At 37.0% G+C, this 18,446-nt stretch overlaps 1 protein-coding gene across 6 annotated transcripts in view; it reads right to left on the bottom strand.

Moving 5' to 3' along the window:
* The window catches only part of Ppfibp1 (PPFIA binding protein 1), a 112,247-nt gene extending 95,691 nt beyond the window's left edge, over positions 1–16,556 (bottom strand). For 2 of the 6 annotated variants that reach the window (XM_033763518.1, XM_010628996.3), the window contains exons 1-2: positions 16,502–16,556; positions 11,304–11,394 (exon numbers count right to left, since the gene is read on the bottom strand). The gene's annotated coding sequence lies outside the window, so the exon portion shown is untranslated. The remainder of the gene's footprint in view (positions 1–11,303; positions 11,395–16,501) is intronic. The other 4 variants (XM_010628994.3, XM_010628998.3, XM_010628997.3 and 1 more) reach the window with 4 other exon arrangements.
* Positions 16,557–18,446: the final 1,890 nt, after the last annotated feature.

Raw genomic sequence — 18,446 nt, 5'->3', positions numbered from 1 at the left:
AAAAAAAAAAAAAAAAAAAAAAAACTACGCTGAACAAGCTCTGTTCTTTAATAAGATTTCTAACATATTCATGTTTATTTCCCAGTGTCTTGTTAATTTTCCTGACAGTGGGAACCTGTCTTTAATATCCAAGTTATGTATTCTGTAGAGCTAAGCAAATTGTCACACATCAGAAAATAAGGCATTTACATATAGGAAATATTTCAGTACTTGCTTATTCATCTTACTGTCAAGTAGGTTATGGAGCTATTAGGTGCATATAAAACTATGACTTGTCCTCTGCTTGGTGTCATGAAAGTGGGACTGGAGATGGGGCTAGAGGAAGGTACTGTAGATGTCAAGTGGACTGAGAGTGAACTACAAGTGGTCATTAAAACATAACAGCTTTGCTGTAACTTTCAAGCTTCCCATAGAATTACTGTAGTTGCCAGAGACATACTAATTTATCAATAAATTTTGAAGCCCACTACTGTGTGACTGAAAACTAATTCATTCCTTCAACTGAATGGCTCAATCTTCAAGGCCATCAGTTCTGCTGCTTAAAGTAATCAGGCTAAAATATATTAACTAAAATATTCACATTCTAGAATCCATAATATCGTAACATTAGCCAGAAAACAGCATGAGAATTTATCAAGCCAGTATACGAAGTATTTAGCTACCTGCAAAGAAAGAATTGGTAAAGGCTAATATAAGTATGCTACAAACTATCTGTGCCATGCTAATTTCTTGCCCAGTCAAAATCCAGTGTAAGAGAAAACATACGTGATTGAACTATATCAGGAAAACAGGGGCAACATCTTTTTCCAAGCTTAAAAGATAGGCTATGCAAATTCAGGTCTCAGGAGCACATATGGGTCCATGTCTATCTGGACACAAGAATAGAATCTAAAATTCTCTTACAAAATAATGAAAAGGAAAGTGAAGCAAATTATGCAAATTCCTAGTGTTATGGTCCTTACCACAATATCATATAATAATTTTGTTTACTTAGGAGGGCTAGTTAATTGGTTCAAATGTGTAAGTCTTCTCACTAAGAATTATAACTGCAACAACTTATATAGCATGAAAACATTCTCTAATCTCAAATTGGATGGGTGGATTTTATATTGCACTGCCTAATATTCCAGTAACTAGAGAACAATGTGCTACTTTCCAAAGTAAAATAAAATCTTCATCAGGTAACATTCACAGAACAAGCCAGGAATCAGTAGAGTGGGTACAAAAGCCTTAGGATACATTCCCCAAAAGAGTACTGGCATAGGTCAGTCTCTTTTATGAGACTAAATGCTAACTTGTAACTCAAATCCACTTATTTAATGCAAAGGGCCTATACTGCAACCAAACCTGAATACTGAGGTTTTAGTTTAGAAAAATAACTACATTAACATCTTTTGTCTTAAAAGAATAACATAATTTAACATTTGTGCTAGAGATTTGCCACCGCTGGCCTAGGTCAAGAAGTCCCCCTATTAAACAACTACTATCTTACACATTTCCCAGGAAGCCCACAGTTTTAATATTCATGTGATTTCAATACAAATGCTTCATGAAAGAACAACTACTTCAAAGATATTTTCAAATGGCTATCTTTTCAAAGGTTGTGGCTTTTGAGAGATTAAACTTACTATCGAGTTCTCTCGGTCCAGGAGGAAATCAAAGAACAAGAGCAGTTTACTTAGTTTTTCCTCATCTGCATCAATAAATACTTATTATTTTAAGTAAAAACCTCTCTCTCCCTCTCTCTCTACTCCACAGAACTTCCTTGTGAATCCACTAATAAAGGAAAAGAAATCACTTCAGCTATCTTAATGTCTTCACCTTCACTGACTTGCACTTTTCAAACAAATTAACAGGAAACAAAAGTCCTAACCATGTCACTTCTTCAGTGTGTTCTGCTAACCTACTTCCAAACATACCATTCTAGGCTTAGGTTAAATTCAAGATCTCCTGTAAAATACAGCTGGAACTGTCATCTTCTATGTGCCATTACAGCATTTCATGTTAAGCGAAGAGATGCACATCTATGCCTCTCTCCTACTAAGCAAAAACTCCTATGTCCCGAATGTTTTTACACACTCCTAAGCCTATGACCTGGATTCTTGTATATAGCAGCTCCACAGTAAGTATCGGGTGAAAGGAATGGTTACTCTGAAGGAAATACTTTAAATGGATGATACCTCAAATGGGATGTCACTTCCTATCACATCACTTCACTAGCTTCTACTTCTTTGATTATATTTAGACTCTAGACACATGAACTACAGAGTTGGATGGAGGAGGTTTTCCTGGTAACAGTTGGGATTTATATAGCCATTACCTATGACTCTGTACAATGCTAAAATAGATTTGCAACCTCAAAGCACAACTAAAGTGCTTTCATGGTCAAAGCAAAATTTGAGTTGTCTCATGTATTTTCCCAGCTGAGGAATGAGGCAAGGCCATGCCGTCTTGTTTTAGCCTTCCTCACGGTTTTCACAATTGTGTGCTTTCTATTAAAGATTTTGCTGTTTAAAATGGCCCCCAAACACAGAGGGGAAGGGGCTGTCTTAGTGCCTGAGGCAAGAAGGTTCTGAGGAACCTAAGGGACAAAACATGTTAGGTAAGTCATTCAGGCCTGTTTTGTACAGTAATGTGATTGGCCAGTAGACCAATGCTAATAATTCAACAACTAAACAGTTTCTGAACAGCAGCACACAAAAACAAGGTTATGTACTGATCAGTTGACAAAACCGTTGTGACCAGAAGCCAATGAACCTAATTCTGTATTTCCCCTAGGAAAAGCAATTCAGGGTTCACGGTGACTTTATACACCATAGCAGAAAACAAGAATCACTGAGTATGTCAAATAAAGAATACACACACTTAGGTATATACTTTTTTTTTTTGGCACTTCTAAGGGTACTCAAAGTGACGAAACAAAAATCACCCACTTTGGTAGAAGTAGTATCTTCTGTTCCTCTGGAATCAGTTTTGAGAACAAAACAAAACAAAACAAAACAGACTGCTGCTCTTCTGGCTGCCAAGGGGAGGAAAAAAAAAGGAGTCAATAGGCCAGAAGGTGCTGTGGGGCCTGGAGGAATGTTGCTATTTTCTCTTGTGAGAAATCTAATGCTTGAGGTGCTATCACTTGTAATATTGTTATTTCTTAATACTTTACAACTATTTCAGTCGGGGTAAAAAGACTCAGAAATGAGTGTTCTGTGCCAGACCTCAGGTGGGATCAACGCAGACCAATGTAGGGATCAGCTTGACACGACTGCAGCTATCTTGGGTATAACTGCCGTTATGCTCCTCACCAGCTAACCCTGATGTGCATTTCAAACTGTACAGGATAAAGGTGTTAAGACAACCAAGCATTTTCTGCCAGTCATTGATATGAAGATTGTTTCTTACTGACATCTCACATATTAATAGTACTGGGGATCAAACCCATGGCCCTGTGCATGCCAGGGCCTAACAGTGAGTTACAGCTCCAATGGTGAGTTACACCTCCAGGCCATTAATAGTTGTTTTTTGTTTTGCTTTTCATTTTGTTTTGTTTTGTTTCAGAAAGCCCAGGAACATTCTGTTAGCTATGCCCCATCCTTGTGTAGCTCAGCACATAAGCCTTGTTTGTGCCTCAGGGTATGGGGATTATCCTGCCTTGCTCCTGCCCAAACACACTTTTGCCAAAAGTCCCTATTAAACTGCATTGTGCAATTCTGGATTTGTCTGACTCTTTCTTCCTATTCTCCATCTTAGGCAGCTCATTCACTAGATTTTCCCAGGCCCATAAACATCTCAAAACTTCCACTTTTTAAAAGCAAATAATGCATTCCATAATTTCTTCTAAAAATTTATAAAGAATACAATAGTTTAATTATCACCAAATCATCCTAAACTTGTGAGAATGCCTTAGAATTCATATTTTCCTTGGTAACCTCAAGGAAGAAACAACACCTGGACATTATATAGGAAGCTGACATTTTTTGCTTCAGAAGTCCCATGCTCAGAACCAAAAACCTTTACAGAGTTTCATTCTCCCTTGAGGTTAGGACGTTTATTTTTTGGGCAAAACAGTTATCCGAATGCAGAACTGTTGAAAAGTTTCCAAGTATGTTGAGAGACCAAGACAAATAGGAGAAATACCTCATCAGAAGTCAAGAATAAGAAAAGTTAAGTCCAAAATAGAGTAAAACATGCCCAGAATAGCCCAGAAAGATAGCTGATGACCTTTTCCTCTAAAATCTCAAAATATCACAGTATCAAATGGCCCATGTATCTAAAGTCAACCACTTAATTACTACTACAAAGACAAAGGAATAAAGTAAAATAATGCAAACACAAATATGAAATGAGGCTACAATGACAGTCTGTGCTTCAAAATACAAAGCAAAATACAAAAGGCAATTATTGTAGAGTACTTAAGAGTCCTTCATTAACAAGGTACTACAGAGCAGTTCAAGGTAACAGTGACAAGAAGCTGTAAAGGCTATTCCAGTCTGAAAGCTGCCGAAATTTCCACAGACAGATACTACTGCAATGGCTATAAATGGTCACATCCCTCATTTAAGTCTCCTCTTAGCTAAAATGGCTCAGGGCTGTGACTTGACCAGGAGAGGATAGTATTCAAGGAACACAGCACACCCAGGGGAGTCAACCTTTTTCTTTCTGATTATGATGCTTAGCCTTGAGCTACTGCTAAATAATGGATTTAGGAAATCCACTTTGTACCCAGGCATGGTGGTACACATCAGTAATCCAGCACTCTTGGAGGCTGAGGTAAGAGGATGGAAAATTCTAGCTTAGTCTGGGCAACTCAGCAAGACCTTATCTCAAACAAAAGAAATAAATAAATAAGCTCTGGATGGGGATGTACAGTTCACTGTGAAGGCCCTGAGTTCAATCCCCAATACAGGGAAAAAAAAAAAAAAATCCCTTCCTCCATTTCTCCACTCCTGAGGCAATAGAAACTCTGGTAGCAAAACCCAGGTTTCTCCAAAATGCTATAATATTAAACGACAGATCCAAGGAAGGTCCATATTCCGTTTAATATGTTTCTTAAAACAGTGCTGAGACTATAGGCTATAAGTCATCATATTGACCCTAAGGTCTCCTAATTAAATGTATACATGTATGGTGACTTAGAAAAAAAAATACCACCTATCTAGATACAAACCAGTGTGTCTGGTACATATTAATAATCAAAATACATACTTGATTATTTGCTAAATATGTAAATTGTTAGTTTTTTGTCTACAGTTCCACAGTAGCATATTTGTTTTTTTAGAGGAAAAAAAAATCAAAGTCACTGATTACCAAATTCCTAAGAAATTGAAAATTCACAGTAGAAAAAACTGCTATGTGTGTGGCAAGATGAGCAAATAGCTTCTAGAAGTTTTAATTACCATACCTACATCCACAGGAAGCATCTGCTCTAAGTGTGAGGTCTAAAAAGCCCAACATCTCCATTTGATTAGTAAAGGTAAAACACAGATATTTGGTAGGAGAAATCATTAGGAAAAAAGAAAAATGAACAGAAATATCTTCAGTGAATTGCACAATGAAAAGAAATTCATTTAAAAACTGTTTCAGGGTATTATGAACAAATTAAAGCATAAGAGAAACCATATATGACATGATTCCAAATAAGATTATCATCCCCAAGCAGTGTAAGAGGAGTAACCCTTAATCCAAAACTCTTGGGACCAAAAGCATTCCAGATTTCAGAGTTTTCAGATTTGCATAGCCTTTTATGAGTATTCTTAATCTAAAAATCCAAAATCCAACACACTACAAAATCCAAAATTTAATGCCACACTATAAAAACTTCAGATTTTCAAACATTTCATATTTTGGATTATCAGATTAAGGATGTTCAGTTCATACCTTCAGAATTTTATATGAAAAAAATGACAAGACTGAAAACTTCAACCCCATCCAACAGTTAAGGCGATAAAGTCTGCAAGAATAGTATAAGGAAAATACCAAAAAGTAGACAAGGACAGTAGATGCTCTTTTTTGGGAATGACAGTATCTCAGTAGCTACAAATTACCCATTTACAAACTGCTGGACAACAAGGTAGAGCGAGTACAGGGGTGAGCCTGGGTGAGTAGTCAACTGTATAATCCCACACCCTCCTGCCTTCTGAGGAGAGGGCAGGAATGAAGCCAGACATAAGGCCCCACCTTATTGTTGTGCCTCCCTCAGTCCATTCAGCTACTCAAATAGTACAACCAGACAACTTGCGCCATTCTCAGCCAGAAACTCAAGAACCATAAGCAGAGAGGAAAGACGAGGTATTCCTGCACTCAGTCAAATATATCATCCATCTGCCAGTTACCAGAGTATGGGAAAGGATTCAAAGTACAAATATTCAAAGATACAGTATACTTTCTTTCCTGATACTAGAATGAACTAAGAGATAAAAATCAGAAACTAAATGTAAATTAAACCAAAACACTATCTTGTATTTATTATTTTATTAATCCCACTTAGTCCAATATTTAATTTTAATATTAATTTTCAAATACTGCTTTTAAAATACTTAATTTTAATGCTTATATTGCTTTTAATAAATATCTTCTTCAACATATGAACAACAAAAAAAGTCCAGTTTTCATTTGGATACTCTCAACTGTCTGACTACAATGTGACGTCCATAATCCAACTATGCCATGTGTGTATATGCAATGCCTGCTTATACAATTTACAAAGAAATATCTACATCCTTTAACAAAGAGAGACAGCTCGAGCAATACTGGGACACTCCAAGGACAGATGAACAAGTCTTTCCTTTCATTTTTCCTTTGAGAGTTTCAGTTGGTGAACCAAGTAGGGAAATATTTTTGTTACTGTTTACCATTTAAAATAAAAATAAAAAATTTCTATAAGGTATCATTAACAGAGTCACATAGGTGATTTTAGAAACAAGAAAGAGAAAAATGCCAAGAATGCCTACTATGATCTTAGTGGCGGTGCCATGTGCTTGCCCAGAGGCACACTGCTGACATTACTGCAGTGAACTGTCAGAGCTAATTTACAACACACAGCATGGTTGTGCGTATTAATACTCCCACTTCACAGATGAGAAAGCCAACCAACAGAGGTTCTGGGCAGAAAAAGGGTGGAGCTACATATGAGCAAAGAACCTCCTCATAGCAGTCTACATCCTTACCTCCCCGATTTGTTTAAAACAGGCATTCTGTTTTTCTGGTTTAATAATTCTTGGCTTAAGATTCATACTTTAAGGACCTTTTCAAGATTTCCTTAAAACAAAGAAATCATGGCAATTAATTCAAAAACTGCTAAACTGAATTTTAATTTCTCTAGTCACCTCTTTAAAATACCAGGGCTCATAATTTGACCCTCCTTCTGTTGCTATTTTCCCAGGTTCTTAATCTGGTTTATAGATATCCTGCCAGTTTCTAGGGCAGCCCCAAAACATCTCTCCTTTAAGACCTCTTCTTTCTTCCCTTCTGTAATTCTTTCTTGAACCCTAAAGGAACAGCACATCACACACACACACACACACACATTAGACAGAGTTCAACCTGGCCACTCTGAATAACTGAAGAAAGCCTCATCTGTTCCTGATGAGAAAGGACGCTTAGAACATCCTGTGGAAGCAGACAACACAGTCGGTAGTGAAAAGCAACTCCTGTGCTTTCAGAGAAGTCTAGCTCAGCACAACTCTGAGTTACGGAGTACCTTGTCACCAGTGCAGACTGGTGAGGTTCATGTGTGATATGGGCAACCTGAAGAAGAGACACAGAGTCATGGAAATGTCTGAGCATGCCTGTATTCTCAGCTGCTGCTCAGCTGAGTGTACTTGGGGAGCAGTCTTCATACCTCTAGCGGGCCCATCCCCACAGGGGTTCACAGCTGCTCAGTCTCTTGCCAGCTCTTGTAGCAGTCTACATTTGCAACAAACTACAGTACACAATAGTGGCCATGTGCCAGTAACTACCCTGGTTATATAAGTCATTTACATGGCCAACGTTGACCTAAGTTATATTGGTTATTTACGTTACACTGACACCCATGAGCCATGCTTGTGCCAAAATCTTACTGACCTGGACTTAATATCCATCAGAAATCACCCCCCACAGCCTGAACCAAAGTGTAGCATCTTAGGCTTCATTTTCCCCTACAATGAGTAATCCCTAAACAAAATACAATCAATATCGAAAGACAGGCATGAAAATATTAACTAGAACACTATCAGTAATACGCCCAAAATTAAATGTCCAGCAACCATAAAACAGATACATAATTAAATACTTTTAGGACAAAGACAATGAAGAAAGCAAACTATATGCAATATCATAGATGGATATTTCTCAGACATAATTTTAAAATACGCCAGATACAAAAAAACACAGACTATTTGATTCCATTCATTAATTTTAAAAAACAGACAAACTAGCCAAAGGCATTAGAAACCAAGATACTGGCTATGCCTGGGAAGGGAGGACGATTCCTAGGCACTGGTAAGTTGAGGTGCTGGTGACACAGGTGCTGAAACTTTGTAAAAGTTACTGCATCAAGCCACCCAGTAATGATGTGGGTTTTTCTTCATGCATAAGCACTTCCATAAAGAGCCTATGGAACCATCCACTTGAAAATATCTGCTCTACCATGCCACCATATCCTACCACACTGGCTTAATAGTAATCATTTCCCGGGGAGCACAGAAAAAAATCCATGGAAGGGTTGGAAGTGAGCAAGAGATTTCTTTTTTTAATTATTATTAAGTTTATTGGTACTTTTTAGGCATACAATACAACTACATTCATCATTGGGATTTTGTACCTTTACATGGTGTATCTTGGTTTTTATTTTTTCCCCATTCCCCTGCCCTCCCTTCCCTATTTACAAAGACTTTGTTTTCATGTTTTCCTTTTCTCATATATTTTATTTTCCCTTATTTCCTTTCCCCTACCCTTCCTACTTCCCCTCCTTTGGCCCTTTTCTTCCTATTTCACATTATCAGTTATACAGTTTGAACTTATTTACACTTTTAGTTTTTCACAGAGAAACTAGTTGGTATGTACATGTGTGTCCTATTTATTTCATTTAAGAGCATGGCCTCAATATGCATCCATTTAGCTATAAATGTCTCTAGTTTCTCCTTCTTTATGGCTGAGTAGTACTCCATTTAATAGGAAAACCACATCCTTCTTTATCCAGTCTCCAGATGACAGGCAAGTGGGCTGTTTCCAAGTTTTAGCTATTGCAAACTGTGCCACTATGAATGTGGGTGAGCATGTAACGCTGTATATAATTCTTTTGGAAAGATATCCAGCAGAGGGATAGCTGGGTCAAATGGGACCTCTAATCCTAGTTTTTGAAGTATCCCCAGATTGATTTCCACAGTGGTTGCACCAGTCTGCGCTCCCACCAACAACAGAAAAGGGTTCCTTTCTCCCCACAACCCCATCAGGATTTGTTATTGGTTGATTTCTTGATAGCAACCAGTCTTTCTGGGGTGAGGTGGAATCTCAGCGTTGTTTTCATCTGCATCTCTCGAATGCGCAAGAGATTTCTTAACTCTTCATCCAGGTACCAAAGCTTTATGTCAAATATGAGAAGAGGTTTTTCTAACTTCCATCCTTGTTATAACTACAAAGTTTAGGAGAATTAGAATCACATTCCAGTTAAAAAAACCCAGATGATCAGTTTCCTACTGACATCTGTGCCAGAAAGAGCATTTAAACAGTAGTGAGGGCATGGCAAATTGGAAGAATTCATGCAGCACCCTTTCCATCTTAGTGTTCAGCTGACATGAAGTATGTTCCTTCCCTCTCTCTGGCCCTCACCTGGATCACTGACATAGTAAGGCCTAGTTTGCAAAGTTGCCACAAGACAAGCATTTAGAAAAAGCATTTATAGAATGAGCACTAAATAGAATTAATCAAATGTTTATCACTCATTAGAAGGCCAATAATAGTAATGAATGAGTAAGAATGGGGAAGAGGAGCAAATCAGTTTCTGTGAAGACTACCACCTCATTTTCTTAGCCCAATAGGTGCTGAAATGATCTATGAAGTTAAAGAACAACAAAGGGATTGAAAAGAGAGAGGATACTTTTTATACGTAACCATGCCTGTAATTCCCTTTTTAGTGACAAATAAAGATTTGCTCATTAACTGCCACATCTCTAAATCCTGAAGCCAATGGTTTTAGTCACACTATTATAGACAGCTAAGTCAGACAGAAATATTATAGGCAGTTGATCCTTGTGCAAAAGATGGCCAGTGTAAAATAGAAAAACACAAAATGACCAGGCCTGCATACTTCTCCAAAGAACAAGATAGGTGGTAACACCTGGCTTAATGAGATCTAGATAGACATCAGTCACCCCAATGGGTGACCAAGACCTCCAGACCCACCATTTCCTAGAAAAAGTCTCTTCTTTCCACGTACACTTGCTATGTGACTTGCTCCCCCACTGGATCACTATTACCTAAGTGACTATACTTGTAACCTTACTGGTTAATCATAGCTGTAATCCATGTTGTACTTGTGTGGTTTTTGCTCTATAAAACTTCCTCTGAAAAGTGGGGTTCTTGACTACCTATTTGGGAGCCCTCCTGCCTCTCAAGAGTTATCCTATCAATACACATTTCCCACTCTTAACCTCCACTGTTCTTAGAATTCATTCTGTGAATTTAGAGAACACAAACTTGGAGTATCAGAGGTGCTGACATTCCAACTAACAAGTTGAGATTTATAATATTTTCCTTATACTTGGAGGTCCTGATATAATTTCCCATATTAATACTACTTTTAGAATTAAAAACTAAAGAGGTGGGGGTCATAAATTCTCATAGGTGAAACAACAAGGCTATTTATACACAAACTGTCATGGTTTGTGTCTAGATGTCCCTCCAAAGCCTCATGTGGTCATAGGGCTTTTTCAGAGGTGAATGGATCTAGAATGTGTGATGTTAGGATTGAGGGCATGGGATTACCGAATCAGTACACTGATTAGTTTGGCATTGCCCTAATCCCAGTGGATATGGTAAAAGTGGCAGAAAGACGCTGTTAAGGTCCCTTGTCAGTTTTGCTACCAGGTGGGCATCATGAACTGTTCTCTGTGAGGCACCTATGCCAAGCCACCCTGCCTTGGAACCAGCCAGTTTTGGGCTGAAACCTCTACAAACTGTGAGCCAAATAAACCTTTCCCAACTTAACTATGGGTGTGGGGTATTTTGTCTCAGCAACAAGGGAAAAGTAACTAAGATAATTACAGAACAGTAGCTACAAGTTTGAAGATGTTAAGAAATGAGTGAAGGAGAGTGGTAAGTCTACTTACAGTTTGAAAAAACAGATTTATTGCTGTTTTTTTTTCAGCTCTTCAAATCTTGCATGTTCTTAGAAAACTGATTCATATGAGATCTCCTATACTGAAAGATATAAATATAGAAATAACAATGATTTCAAACTACAGCACCCCTGGGGTGGATGGCACAAAAGGTAAAATCACTAGAATTATAACAGACTTTCAACACAAAACTTAAAGGTCAGAGGGGCTTGGAGTGAAATGTTTCAAGCCCTAAAAGATAACTTCGAACAGTGACATATATCCTGCAAAACTTTCCTTCAAAACTGATGGAGAAATAAGGTATTTTTAATAACAAGGCCAATAGAACAACATTACAAAAAATTCTCAAGGATATCCTAGCAAGAGACGATAAAGCCAAAAATCCCAGTAAGTCAAAAATAATGAATACACCACACCTGGTGGGATGAGCAGCTAAGAAAAAGGTAAAAGACGTTAGCAAAAAGAAAATAATGCAAAGACAGGAATAACTCAATATCTTTCAGTAATAACTCTCAATACGAATGGCCTCAATTCCCCAATCAAAAGACACAGATTAAATGCTATGCAGTATACAAGAAAGATACTGAATTCAAAAAGAAATTCAGTTTAAAAAGAATGGAAAACAATACTCTACGCCATGGGAACCCATAAAGCCAAAGCAACTATCCTAATTTCAATCCAAAATTGATCAGAAGAGACAAAGAAGATCATTAAATACTGGCTAAGGGAACAATTCACAAGGAAAAGATAAAACAAACACGACTGGACATGAAAAAATCAGGTAATCATCAAAACAATTGTAACGCAAGATCCAAGTGAAAAAATAATAAATTTGAGAGCAAAAAAAAAAAAAAAGATTCAATGAATTGAAAAGTTAGTTCTTTGAAAGAACATGTAACAAAAACCCTGAGCCAATCCTACCCAAAAAAGAAAAGGCCCAGGGCTGGGAATTTAGCTCAGTGGCACCATGCCTGCCTCACAAACACAAGTGCAAAGTCTGGAGTTTGATTCCTGGTACGAAAAGGAAAAGGCAAGGCAAGGCCCAAATCATGTCATTAGGGGGAAAACAAAGCAAAATCACAATGGATCATGCAAAAATCCAGAAGATCACTGTTAACTACTTCCAGAACTTGTATTATAAGAAATGCAGCCGGGTATGGTGGCGCAAGCCTGTAATCGCAGCACTTGGGAGGCTGAGGCAGGAGGATCGCTGTGAGTTCGAGACCAGCCTGGGCTACAAAGTGAGTTCCAGGTCAGTCTTAACTACATAGTGAGAACCCTGTTTCAAAAAACAAACAAACAAACAAACAAAAAAAAAAAAGAGAAAGAAATGGATACATTCCTAAATATACGTGAACTACCACAATTGAACCAAGAAGGTATAAAGATGCTGAATAATAAAGATGAAATGCTATTAATAGCATAATAATGAAACTGAAGAAGTAATACAAAAAAACTACCAACTAAGAAAAGCCCAGGTCCTGATGAATTCACTGAAGTTCATGCTATAAGAACTTCAGAGAAGATGTAATGCCAAAACTCCTTAAACTCTTTAATGCAACTGAAAGGGAAATAATACTCTCAGTCACTGAAGCAAGCATTACCCTCGCGGCAAATCCAGAAAAGGCTAGAACAAAAAAAGACCAAGAATGCCAGGGATTTAGCTCAGTGTTCCCGCCACCTGCCTCACAAGTGCAAGGTCCTGAGTTCGATCCCTAGTACCAAAACAAAAAACAAAAGAAAACAAAAAAACAAAGACCAAGTAGGATTCATTCCAGGGATGCAGGGATGGTTCAACATATGCAAATCAATAAATATACCACACCACATAAACCGAAGCAAGGATAAAAAAAATCACACGATCAACTTAATGGATAGAGAAAAAGCATTTGACAAAATCCAACAGCCATTCACAATAAAAAGACTGAAGAAAATAGGTACAGAAGGTCTTTATCTCAATCTAAAAAAAAAGCCATCTATGAGAAACCAATGGTCAAGATCCTATTAAATGGAGAGAAGCTAACAGCTTTCCCTTTAATCAGGAACAAGACAAAGATGTCCACTCTCACTAAGCCTATTCAATACAGTTCTTGAAACAACAGCCAGAGCTATCAGATAAAATAAATAAAAGGTATATGGATAGGAAAGGAAGAAGTTATATCATTATTATTTGTAGATGATCTGATCCTCTACATAGATTACACAAAAAACTCCATCAAGAGACTTCTACAATGAATACTCCTACAATTAATTCAGTAGTATAGTAGCAAAACAAAATTGACACTCAAAAATCAATAGCTTTTGTGTATACCCATAAGAAAATTAGGGAAACAATAACTTTCACACTAACATCAGGGAAAATGAAATATTTAGGCATTAACTTAACCAAGGAAGTTTAAGGCCTCTACAATGAAAACTATAGTACTTTGAAAAAGGAGATCAAAGATCACATCAGAAAATGGAATGATACACACTGCTCCTGGATAGACAAACCAATAGTAAAAATGGCCATACTTTCAACAGTTACACAGATTTAACACACTACTGATTAAAATACCAATAGCCTTCCTCAGAGAACTAGAGAAAATAATACTAAAATTCACATGGAACCAGAGGAGATCCAGAATAGTAAAAGCAATTCTGGGCAACAAAGGCAAGGCAGAAGGTATCACAATGCCAGATGTCAAGTTATACGCCAAAGCTACTGGGATAAAAACAGCATAGTATTGGCAAAAACATAATTTGAGCATCAATGGAACCAAACAGAGGATATAAAACAATTGCAGGTACACTCTGCTACCTCATCTTTGACATGGGGGCCCAACACTTTCACTGGAAGAAAGAGCCTCTTTCACAAATGGTGCTGGGAAAACTGGCTCTCCACAAGCTGAAGACTGAATCTAGACCCATTATCTCTCACCATGTGCTAAACAAAAATTAAGGTAGATCAAAGATTTAAATATTAAAATTTAAACATTTAATCTACTGGAAGACAACTTAAGTAAAACTCTTGAAGACACTGGAGTAGGTAAGGACTTTTTGAACAGAATCCCAGTTACATAAGAGATAATACTAAGAATCAACAAATGGGATCACATCAAATCAAAAAGCTTCTGCACAGCAAAGGAAAACCACCAACAGAGTGAAGACACACCCTAGAGAATGGAAAAAAAACTTTGTCAGCTACTCCTCAGCCCAAGGACTAATATGTAGACTACAGAAAGAACTCAGAAAAATTAAATTAAATCTCCCAAATTTAAAGACCCAATAAAAAAGTCCATCTGAAATGAACAGACATTTTGAAGATGAAACAGTATAAATGGACAATAAATATATGAAAAAGTGTTCAACATAAATGCAAATTAAAACACTAAGATTCCATTTCATCCAGAAAGAACAGCTATCTACCTTCAAGAAATAAAATAATAACAAATGTTGGACAGGCTGCCAGGAAAAATTAATTCTTCACTCTTGTTGGGAGTGTAAAGTGGTACAATCACTACGGAAATCAGTACAGAGACTCTTTAAACAACTAATATTAGAAGTTCCATTTGCCCCAACTATTCCCCTTGTAGGTATCATCCTGACAGAGTTAAAGACATATTACAGTGCTACATGTATACCATGTTTTAGTAGTACAATTCACAATAGTTAAATGTTGGAATCAGACTGTATGTCCATCAACAGATGAATGGATAAAGAAAGGGTGGTATTTACACAAAATGGAGTATTACTTTGCCATAAAGAGGACAAACTAGTCATCCGTAGGAAAGTAGGTATACCCTCACAGCATAATGTTACCGTAAGTGAAGTAAATCAGACACAAAAGCTTAAATATTACATGGTCTCTCTTATATGAGAAACTCAATGTCTAAATAAAGTGAAAAAAAAAAACAGAATAGGAAATATCGAGCTGGATCTTTGACTTATGGGAAGGGAACTGAGAGATGGGGGTGGGAAGGGAGGGAAAGAAAATGAAATTACAAAAGGGGTGGGAGAAATTGTAAAGTGTTGTGTACATGCACTGCGTCCCTATGAGGAATGTGATTGCTATGTACTACAAACATGTATTTTAAAAAAAAGAACATACAGAATCCACCAAAAAAGTATACATACTTCAGCAATTCACCATACTTAAATGCCTACCTTTTTTGAGCACCTGCTGTAATTGTAGAGGCCAAAGGTAACAGGTCTCATGATGTCTCAATAAATTAGTATTAAAGTATTTATACAAGTTTTTCTTTTCCTGATATATACATTTTTTGGTGGGCTCTTTCTATATATGAATGAGAAAAGGACCAAGTGACGCAGAGGGGGAGAGAGAGGGGGAATTTTAAAAAAATTAAGAGGGCTGGGGATTTAGCTCAGTGGTTCTGCCACCTGCCTTGTAAGCACAAGGTCCCGAGTTTGATCCCCAGTACCAAATTAAAAAAAAAGAATTAAGAAATGTTATGCATATGTACCAACTCCCCATGAAGAATACAATCATTATGTACTAGAAACATGTATCAACAAAAATTGTAAAAAATAACAATGTAAATGCTATGTAAATAGTAATTATACTGTTTAGGGAATACTGATGAGGAAAACTCTGTTCATGTTCAGCACAAATGCAATGTTTTCTCCTGAGTATTTTCAATGCACAGATACACAGTCTGCAGATATGGTGGGTCGAGTTAAAAAAAAGGGAGGGGGGAATGCTTGCAATTAATTTAGTATTTTGTTCTAAGTAAGCACAGTGCCTAGATAATATGTACAAACACATACATTTGTTTTTAGACTTGCATTTCTGATTCCCATATCTCTTAAACAACTTCTACCTAGGAAAAATTTTCATCAGCATATATGGGGCACATGTATTGCCATAATGATGTAGTAATAAAAGAGAGTTTAAAGAGTAGCAACAGTAAATGTTGCTTTTTGAGGTGATCACTCCTAAAATTCCCCATAATGACCTCCATCCAAATGAGAAAGCAAGGTGTCTCTAAGTTAAATAGGAGATACTGCCATGAACATGTTTTTCATATATATAGTTAAGGCCAGTCCTAGAAAGCAGTATGATGTAAGAGCATAGCTACTTCCTTCTACTGAAACTATTGAGGAGTCAATCACCCTAAATGTTTTACAGTAGGGCTGCAAAACAATCAGCTCTGTTCCCCCACTGTAGTAGTATCAAAAGGTACTCAAACCTGTAAGAGATGAGGCCTAGAGAAGGGTGACTGGATCATGGCTGCCTTCATGAAGGGATTAATGCTGGTCTCTCAGTCAAGGCGGGTGAAGTACTGAAGGAGTAGCTTATTAGCCTGCAAGAGAACTGGCTGTTATAAAAGGGTGAGCCTGGCACTTTCCTCTTCTCATCCCCTCTCTCCCTGGTACATGTTCTTGCCACATGAAGCCATCTGCCATAAAGCACTTACAGAGGCTGATGCTGGCGACATAGTCCTGGATCTCTAAAACTGTAGGTCAAAATAAACCTATTCTCTTTAAAACTTACCCAGCTTCAAATATTTTATTATAGCAATACAAAATGTCTAAGGCACATGGAGAGCGAGATGCTGTGGCAGAGGACATGACATAATGGCTTTCCTCACTTCCAGTCAGTTACTTCCCAGGCCCTGGCTCAAAGCCCACCAGACTCTTTGCTGGACATAGGTCTGGATGACTGGACAGAAATGAGAATCGAGAAAACTTCTGAAAAGTTTAAAAAAAAAAAACCCTCTGTTCTTTAACACTCAACTCCAAAACCATGCAAAATGCAGAAAGAAAGAAAGAAAGAAAGAAAGACAGACGATGAGAAATAACCATTGTCTGAATTTGCTCCAGAGGAATTAACTTAACTGAGAGGCGATGAATACATTCAGTCCTTTCCTTAGCATAGAGCCCCAATTATTTGGCCTAAGAAGGACCAAATACATAAAAACATTTATAAACATGAACCATTAGACTTTTTGAGTTTTTATCATAGGCCTTTATTAAACAAATCAAAGATGTTCTTTGTTGCAGTGCTGATCAAATAAATGCAAGAGACTTTAGTCACTTCCTCAGACCTAAACTATAAATACTAACCAACATAGTCACCCACTTACAAGAAGGCTAACAAGTTTAATTTAAAAACAAGAGGATATTATTAAACTTAAAACTAAGCCATAAACATCCAAATCCTTGCAAACAGCCTAAAAGAAAAACCCTTAGTGTAATGACAAGCACAATTACAAATAGCTTTTTATTGGACTCACAAACCTTTCCTTTATAGAGATTAGAGAAAGACAGAGTGTGTGTATGCATTTAATAAAACCCTTAGCTTCCTTCCACAACCCAGGTTTCAAGTGCCAAGAATATCCTCCAAACCTTTAAGTAACCAAGTAACTTCTATATACTATATTCCTTGGATATTCTAAAGTATAACCATGATAACAGAGCACACGGTAAATAATCATTAGGAAGTGAAGCTACTATCTATTCTAGTAATGCTATATTTCATTCTTCAAGAGTGAATGGAGTCCAAAGTCTCCTTTCAGATATGACCTAAGTGTCTAAAGTTGGGGCCTGTAAGCTGGCCAAACTGGGCTTGCCATCTGTTTTTATAAATAAAATTTTACTGGAACATAACCACACCCATTTGCTTACATATTGTCTATAGCTGCTTTTTGCAGTGAGAGAATCCGTAAGTAACAAAAGAATCTATAAAATACACAAAGCATAAATCTTATTATCTGACTTTTAATAAAATGTTTGCCTCTCTCTGGTCAAAGGAAAGAGTTACTTCACTGGACATCTTGAAAAAATAAACAATCTCAGTTCATAACTACTTAGGATGATTAACCATTAGGTGTATTGATTTTATTTATGATATATTAATTGCTAATGCTAATTGGGAACTTATATACTAGACACTGTTCTAAGACATTTAACTTTAGTAAGTGAACAAAAAATTAGTGTATTTAATTCTGACAAAAGACCTATGAGGGAAATAATTATCCCCATTTTACAAATGAAGAAAGTGAGGCAGAAGGGTTAAATAACTTGGCCAAGGTTAAGTAGTAGAAAAGTCAGCAGTAGAACCCAGGCAATGTGGCTTTAAACTTTATATTCTTAACCTCTATGGTATACTGATGTTAATTTTAATAATAGAAA

The sequence above is a fragment of the Fukomys damarensis genome, unplaced genomic scaffold, assembly GCF_012274545.1.
Source record: "Fukomys damarensis isolate Sample0158 unplaced genomic scaffold, DMR_v1.0_HiC HiC_scaffold_15, whole genome shotgun sequence".
NCBI classification, from domain to species: domain Eukaryota; kingdom Metazoa; phylum Chordata; class Mammalia; order Rodentia; family Bathyergidae; genus Fukomys; species Fukomys damarensis.
The sequence above is the reverse complement of the archived record's forward strand: the minus strand, read 5'-3'. Positions and strand labels throughout refer to the sequence as shown.